Source organism: Lagopus leucura, unplaced genomic scaffold (genome assembly GCF_019238085.1).
Source record: "Lagopus leucura isolate 7727_CA_CO unplaced genomic scaffold, USGS_WTPT01 Super-Scaffold_54, whole genome shotgun sequence".
Lineage (NCBI taxonomy): Eukaryota > Metazoa > Chordata > Aves > Galliformes > Phasianidae > Lagopus > Lagopus leucura.
The window spans coordinates 1,037,887-1,046,987 of record NW_024962251.1 but is presented as its reverse complement, the minus strand read 5'-3'; positions in this window follow the sequence as shown (position 1 = coordinate 1,046,987).

Below are 9,101 nucleotides of genomic sequence, written 5' to 3'. Positions count from 1 at the left end.
GAAGTTACTTGTCTTGTGCAGTGTTAGTAAAGAAAGGCTGAAAGGAGATTTGACTGATGTGTGTAGCTACTTTGTAGGAGGGTAGAAAAAGTGCAGCCAGATCCTGCCCAAACTTAAAAGAAGTAGGAAAGAAAACAGATATAAGTTGGTACACAGGAAACCTCAGCTAGGTGTAGTAAACACACACAGTTTTCACCATAAATGTGGTGAATCACTGGAAGAGAGAACTGAAGAGGTGTGGGATTTGCATCCTTTAAATTGTTTAAAACCCATAAGGATGCAGCCCTGAGCAACCTCCTCTGATCTGACTTACCTCAGATTGAGTGTTCTGTGATTCTAGGAGCTCAACACTGAGGTGGGTTTAAGAACATACCGCTGTTGGTGCATGATTCTCACCTTACTAAGTTGTCTGTCTAACTAACTAACTTAGAACTGTCTGTTCTAAGACAGTTGTGTCTCACCTGCTCTGTTCTAGCTTGTGGAATAGCTGCTTAAGGTATAGCACTGTTCACTGGAAACCAAGATACAAACTGTTCACAGGAGTATGAAGCTGAATACAGTTTGTATGCCATAAAATGGCACAGATGGTGGAGCAAATTGGAGACCCTGAAGCCAGTTTCTGTGATCCATAGTAGCTCCCTAGGCAACCTTAGATGTTGGTAACATCAGGTGTACATGATGTACTGACTCTAAGAAAAACAGTACCAGGATGGGGATTTGGTGATGCCAAAAAAAAAACTGCTACCTGCTACCCCTTGGCCAAGAGTCCATTATTTCTTGACAAGGAAGCATTCTTTAGGTAAACTTTGCTCATTATGCGCTCACTGTAACACCAAAACATGCCTCCATCCCAAAAGTTACTCACCTTTAACGTGCAACCACCCTCTCACTGAGCATGCATTCTGATTTTTTAGCCCATAATTTTAAAAGTGAGGAGAGAGAATTTTACATTAAGCAGAACAGAGGTATGTAATGAGGTCCTCCAGCAGAATAAGAAATAAAATGGCTTAAGGGAGAGGGAATATTAGGGAAGACACTATTGTAGACAAGTTAGATGTGGGTTGCTTCTTGGGATCAGTTGATGGGCTGAAACTCTTTTCTCTCAAGTAGGGAATCCTGTTGTGTAATGCTCATACACTTGGCTATGCTGAGAATTCCTCTGGGAAATTTAGTAATCTCTAAAGAGCTTAATTTATAATTTAGTGTACTTGTGGCCTGGCTGCGTCACTCTTAGTTTTTTGCAACTGCTTTGCACTCTTTTTGGTTAACCTTGCCACCTGAGACACCTGAGACACTTTGTAGGCAGTGAATTACTTCTTGGCAATCTAAAAGAACCTGTAATTTCTTAATAACAAGCTGCCTATTCTATAAACTAGCTGTGTGAATTCTAGTTAGGCATGGGCAAAATTCCCTCATGGGTTTAGCTGTGTGAATTCTGATTGAATGCTGCTATAGCAATAAAAAAGTCATTAGCTCACTGAATGCCAACTAGATGAACTGGGCAGTGCACTACTAGTGAGTCTATAATTATGATAGTTTGAATCCTGAACACTACTGGATTTACAGTGCCAAATCAGATGATACTCAGGCATTGCCTGTTAGTATGACACAGGCCTGTATGAAATCACATTACAGTTCACAGTACTAGATTAAAATGTTGAAGTGCTCATGACTTCTCTTTCCTGCTGTATGCAAACACAAAATGCTCTTCTGGATTTGGCTTCTGTGTACAGTTTCTGGCAGGAGAAATCCTGCCTTAGTTTGTCTTGACAGTCTTCCAGGGGATAAAATGGAAAACCAGCTCACACAAACAATATTGTTTAGTGGGCTTTCCAAAAGGCTTTTGACAGAGATTTTCACCATGTTGTGATTTAACCCCAACAGGGAGCTAAGTAACACAACAACTCTCCCTATGCGGAATGAGGGAGAAAAATCAAAAAGGTAAAAGTGCAAGACCTCATAGGTTGACATAAAGACAGTTTACTAGGTAAAGCAAAAGCAATGTGCACAAGCAAAGCAAAATAAGGAATTCATTCACTACTTCCCATTGGCAGGCAGATGTTCAGCCACTTCCAGGAAAGCAGGGCTCATTACATGTAATGGTTTCTTGGGAATACAAACTCCATTATTCCCAACATCCCACCCTCCCTCTTTATTTACTTAGTATTTTATTGATGAGCATGACACTACATGGTATGGAATATCCCTTTGATCAATTGGGGTGTTCCCTCTCAGCTTCTTGTGTACCTCCAGCTCCTCACTGGCAGGGTGGTGTGAGAAGCTGAAAAGTCCTTGGCTCTGTCTAAGTACTGCTTTGCAACAACTAAAATATTGTTGATTTATCCCCACTATTTTTGAAAACAAAAAAACAAGCAAAAAAGCATAAAATCAGTCTTTACAAAAAAAAAAAAATAAAAAAAAAGACTCAATTTCAGACAAAACTATGACAATATTCACCCCTTATTCCATATCACTCACGTCATGCTCATGTCCTACACTTTCCAATACATTCTCATTAGTTACAACCTTTCAGTTGATACACAGATATATCACATCCATAAAATGTCCACTGAGTTCTTTTAGTCCACGACTTAGCTTCTGTCTGTTTCGGTGGATGCTCAGGACAGGAGAAGCAGTGTGTTGCATGGAGTTACTGGGTGCCAAAGACAATTCATGTTGAGTCACTGCTGTACTTGCACTGCTCCTTGTGAGGTTCATCTTCCATTGATTCAAGTGGTTCCTGCTATAGAATGTCCTTATAACGTGTAACTTAAATAAAGAGTTACAACAATTTAAAGACTTATTATTACTATTACAATCTCCACTCCTTGACTATTCAAATCAAGCCAAAGCATTTAACATTGCAAAGAACTTCTCTCCTTGTCCCTTCCAGTTTGGAAGTGTCCATTGACTACAATCCTTTCAAAGTGTACCTACTTGGGCATGGCTTCATCCGTTGGCCATAGAACCTTCAGATACCTACTGTATAATGTTCTTATCCACTCAGACAAATGGTTCAAAGTATTCTGGTATGACCATATCCACAGACATGAACACTACAAGGTGCACCTGCTGTACCATAGCCACAGACACATTGAGATGTACATGTTTCCATGTGGACTCATCCACGGGCCACAGTTCTTCTGACTCAAGCTCATACTGGAATCCTAGCCTGTCCAATACAGCAGCACAGGAAAAGCAGTGATACCCCATCCATTTGACAGCCCAGGCACATACTATTACCAAATGTTCCCAGGCATAGCAAAGCAAGATGCTAAGGGAGTACAGCAAATGGCAGAAGCAAAAGCAGTCACTAACAAGCACTGAACTCTAGCATACAATAAGGCAAGCAAGCCCCACGACAAGCACAGGAACCTGCCAATTAGCAGTTAAACAGCTATAACATCTCTACACTCCAATTAAAACTGTCATCACCTCAAACCTTTCGTGCCTTATACTGAGTTGGTTTAACCCAGCAGGCAGCTGCTACCCAGCCACTCCCTCACTCACCCCAGGTGGGATGAGGGAGAGAATCAGAAAGGTAAAAGTGCAAGAACTCATGGGTTGAGATAAAGACAGGTTACTAGGTAAAGCAAAAGCCACACAAAGCAAAATAAGGTATTCATTCAATACTTCCCATCAACAGGCAGAAATTCCAGGAAAGCACGGCTCATCACACATAGTGGTTTCTTGGGAAAGCAAATGCTTCACTTTGAGCACCTCTCCCATGATAGTGTATGAGACATCCCATCATCCAGTCTAGGTCAGCTGTCCTTGATGTATCCCCTCCCTTCTCCTTGTGCATCCCCAGCTCCTGGCTGGCAGGGCAGCACCAGATGCAGAAAAGACCTTGGCTCTGTGCTACTACTGCTCTCCAATAACAGAAGTATTGTTGAGTTTGCAACACCACTTTTCACACAAATCCAAAATGCAGCATCACATGATCCTTCACAAAGGAAATTAATTCTGAAACCACTACACTATGTTTCTTTAAGGAAATTCACCAGAATAAATGCACAAATAGAGATGTAACTGCCTAAAACCCAGGAGGTAAAGGATGGAAATAATGGGGAGTTCTCACAATGGAAAGATGGATATTTGCCTCTACAATAGTAAATGATATTCAGAGAATGTTCAAGAAGGTGACAAGGATGATTTAAAGACTCCATACAGAGGAGAAAAGGAAAACAGGGAAAACAAAACAAAACAAAGCGAAACAAACAAACAAAAAAAACCCCACAACAATTAGTTTGGCTGTCAGTGTGAAAAAAAGAGCACTTAAGAGAAAACACATTTAAGTCTAAAGATCACAAAAGACACAGAGGGAAGGTGATTAGAGAAATTGTATGCTATGATTTTCAGTTCAAGAGTCCATGTTTGTCAAATAAAGGCAACAGGCATCGCAGTCAGCAGGTCTCCACGCAATGTGCCGTACACGTGGAAAATCCATGGCAAGGAACACTGTGAATTCAGGAAGTTCATATTGCATCCAACAGGAGAATGAGCTAGCACTCTGCATTCAAAGTTTATACATAATTATGTAGAAAAAATTAAAGAGGGTGAGAAAACTGTCAGAAAGTGGGAGAATACTGGCATAGATGGGTTTCTTCTCACTCTTTCCCATGTACTTGCTTGTGGCCACCTCAAGCCAACCAGGAGATGGTTTGTCTAATGCTCTCTGGTTTTCACTTTGACTTCTTTTATCTGTCATGCAGCACAGACTGCCAAGCAAACAGGTCCCCAGCACTCAGTGGACATGGTGCCACTCATCCTGGGCCACTGGCCTCCCAGAGCCTTAGCAGAATGGCTCCCAGCTGTCCTGCAGGCTACTGCACTTTATAGTTTTGCATCTTACTGCTAGGGTGACATCTCAGCAGACCTGAGGCAGCAGGAGAGGGAGAAAACAACACTGCCTGAACATTTCTGGTGCAAATGCAGCTGCATTTTCAAAAGCATTTTCAAGAGCATTCAAGCACAGTTGCCAGATGCCTAACTACCTAACTACCCTGGATTGCACTGTGATAGTACTTATGGAAATCCATAAAATCCTCCATCTACACCTTTTTTGGTGCTCAAATCTCCCCAGTGCATTGACCTCACGTTCTCTAAATGTAAAAATAATTTGCCTAGTTGGACTCCTACTTGACCTCAGTTGGCTTGAGGTGCACTCTGTCCGCACAGTGACAGGGCAAATGAAGACATATTAATCTGAAGTGAAAAGCACTTATTGTAGGTGGGAGCATGGTTCTTTGGAGAATGTTTCTGATCCCGAAGTTATGGACAGGCACAGCAATTCTAATATTAATACTATGTTTTAAATAACTGAGAAGCTGTGAGACTATCAATTCCTGGCCTAACAAACAGAATTGCACTGTCCTGTGCCAGCTAAGGGACTGTAAACTGTAACTTTTCATGGTTCTGTGATACAACAATGCTAAATTGTTAAATATTATTAAGCAGGAAACTGCTATGTGGTTTTTGCCCTTAATGCAACAGAAGAGAAAAAAAGGAATAAGAAAAAGGCTGGGACAGGGCTCTGTCTTTAAGCACACCTTTATAAGATTGAGCAGAGCCTGCTGTAAGCTTTGGAATATGGGGTAAAATAATTTGAATGAGAATACTAAGTCCTGACACTGAGCAAAAGATCTTGGAAACACAAGATACAGAGCAGGAGATATCATATCCATTGCGTACATACACTGAAGGTGATCAGATAACAACACACACATGTCTACTGAACGGTTCCACTTTTTTTCTCTCAGGAAGCTGTTTGTTACAAGACACGGCCATTTCCCTGATCGGCACATCCAGGATTCACTCCAACACCTTCGAAATTTTTTGCTTTGTTTGTGTTCTCCGATGTCAAGAGCTATTAGCAAGCTCTCTGGCTCTTGATCCGGTGGAGAAGTCTTGTTGTTCAATTAAGCTGCCCCAATAGCTACAGGTTTCAGTTCTGGAAAAGATTGAGCCATGGAGGGAAACATCCCTTTGCCCACCAGCTTTGGAGAAAGCAGTCCATAATGCTCCTGGAGGGAGTCTTTGGCATGCAGCGCCCAGTAGCTGTCTGCCTGCTGGATCACGCCAAGTGAATACTGAGTCTTGAGCAACATAGCAAAGGAGAGCATTGCACCAAAAGCTTGGACCTTTGTTCAGCCTTTGTGGTTGAAACCCTGTTCCATTCTGGATATACTCCTCTTGGCTCTATTTAGCTGAAATTCATACAACCCTCAGTGCATCTAGGATTGGACTATTTCCTCTTTTCTCTCTTCCAAGAGAAGCACTGTTCTACAAAAAGAAGCAGCTTGTTTCTAAAAGTAGGCTAGCAAATAGCTGGAATCATTGGGCAAAAGAAGCACTCTTCATGTACAAAGCAGCTCATTTGCTTGGGTGGTTAAGTAAGAAAATAGGTATCTGCCTACATTTGGAATTTTTGGCCTGCAGTCCTGAACTGAGCCCTTGTTCAATTCTTATCAACTTGTGTTGTAAACAAAAATAACAACAAAAATCACTGCTGCAACTTCACAGTTAGCTAAGCTTAGTAAAGTGAAGCAGGTATCTTCTTAGTATTTCTTAATGCTGCACAGACGTATGCATGAAAGTGAAGAAAGATCCCCAGAAGCCGTGCCAATCTCATTTGAACATTAGGTTATTCACTTTCCCAACTAATCAATAATTGTTATAATTAAAATTGATAGTTGCAAATAACATGACAGAGCACTGCTGCCAGCATACCATTGTGTATTTGGCTTGGGAAGATAGGCAGTAGCGTGGAACACTTATTTTCCAATTTGCTTTTAGCTGTGTGCAAATTGCTTTAGCTGTATCCAGCTGATTTAGACCTTGCCTAGAGGTACACTAGATTAATTGGGAGCCATACATTCATTGCTTACAGAATGGACTCTATAATTGGTTAAATTTGTTAGTGCCAGTTAGAAAATAACTATATAGTTCTGCTTTTTAGTTGTCCTTTCATTACCCTTTCAGGAAAGGGGAAGAACAATTATAACCTTTCAGATGATCAAGACTGCTTTTAAGTTATTATGTAAAACTGCCAGTGTGTCTACAGTCAATATATTATGCAAGCAAACATTAGTGTGAATATGGTATTGTTTTTTTCAGGACTGAAAAGCTCTTCAGCATGCACAAGAGGGATTTTTTTTTTTTTTTTTTGTCCTTGTTGTGACTGAAATTTAGATAACGAAACCATTATGTTGTTACTACTCACAGTTTTCAAAAATAAACCTTCCTTCTTTTGCTATGTCTGAACTAGCTTATTATAAAAGAGCAGAAATATTCGCTGCTGTTTGTTGGCACCCAGAAGCATTAAAAATAATGCCCATAACTTTTCTTAAATCCAGACTGTCCTGTGCCTTGTGTCATGGTAATAAAGCCACGTTAAACCTACAGCTAAACATATAAATACCTCTGTAACAGAATAATTTGAAACTATTCATTCTTGTGACTACTGGCAGATCTAGAAGTCAAGAGTTGCTACCTGGGCTTATGTCAGTTTCCCACGTTATTCATGGCTTTACACTTCTAAGAAAACAAATGAAATACAGCCACTTCTCTTTACTACAGCTGTGGTCTCTGGAGACATTCTGCACTGTGCTTGTGGTGCAGAGCACGATGCAGTTGCACATATAGGGCCTTACGGAAGCCCCACTCACCCCACTGCTGTGAGGGGAATAGATGTGGTTACACTCACAGCTGCCTTTAGGTTGTTTGCCTTTTTGACTGTTTAGGACATACACAAGAGGAGAGCCTGACACAACTCTCATTTACAGTTCCTGTGATTAAACTATATGTAGCCCTTCCCTTGCACATAACGTTTGAGTCTGTTGCAATTAAACTACAGACAGATGCTTCAAAGACCTATAATTTCATAAGAACTTGTAAATAGCCATAGGAGAGACAGCCTACTAGTGACTTCATTTAGGAAAATACTAAGAAGTTCACTAATTATTGAACGTATGAAATTCCAAATAGGCGAGAAAGCCATTAAAAACTTGTCTTTACTAGCTGCACTTGTCCCAGAATAACTTGTCCTGCAAGTCTCTTTTCCTTGGTGATTAGCTAGCAATTTACTCCTGATGGTGTTAGAACAGAGAGATTCAAGAACAGCATCCAACCGTGATGCTACCACTAGGGACTAAGGGAGAGCAAATATAACCACACACAGTCTAGAAGGGGGTGTGGGTGTGGGAAAGGGCAAGTGGCAAAGTGGTCCTGAACTGCTCTAAGCTGCCCTGATAAATCCCTCCCACTCCCCCCCCTCCAGAACCAATTCTATACGCTTGCGTTACACTGATCCATCATCCACTGCAATGTGCTTGCTGTCATCCACACAGCAAAGTGTTTCATCCTGCGGCCTTTGTCCTGCCACTGGGCACCACTGGAAAGAGCCTGGTTCTGTCAAATACCGTGATAGGTAATATGAGAGTGTGATACAAATTTTGAAAACATATGAAAAGCTGTCCTGAAGATTTCAGCTGGGATCCCCCTTATCTATGTTGCATGCTGTTTGAAAATGCAGCAGCCAAAATAAAAGATCTAGTAAGAACAAAAGTATGATTTCCCACTGAGAAAAATACTCAAGATGGATTCTTACAATGTGTACCAGCCAATTAATGAGAGAAGATATAGGCCCTTCTTACTGATGGCTAGTAATCTAATACTGCCATTTCATGTGCCCCAAAAGAATATGAGAATTGATCTACTTAACAAGAAAACAGAGAACCAAAGCTTCCAATTTACTGCCACAACTGGGAGTGCAAATGCAGAAATACACCTCTGATTTGACAGATAGTCTCCTAGCTGACAATATTCTACTCTGCAATTATGTTCCCTTTCTTTGTAGAACAGTAACTCCTGTCTTCACGTGGCAGACGAAGAGACCTGTCCTTAGTGTATAGCAGTTCAAAGATAAGAGAAATCACATTCTCTTGGAAATAGGGGAATTGCATATTTATTAGAGATGTGACAAGCATAGTGTCTTCTATAGACTAAGTTGTCATGGCCATGCTTGAGCTTGCAGGCTACTTCATGCTTTATGCTGCTTCATCTTCTGTAAGTTGTTTGGACTCAGTAAGTTCCACCAC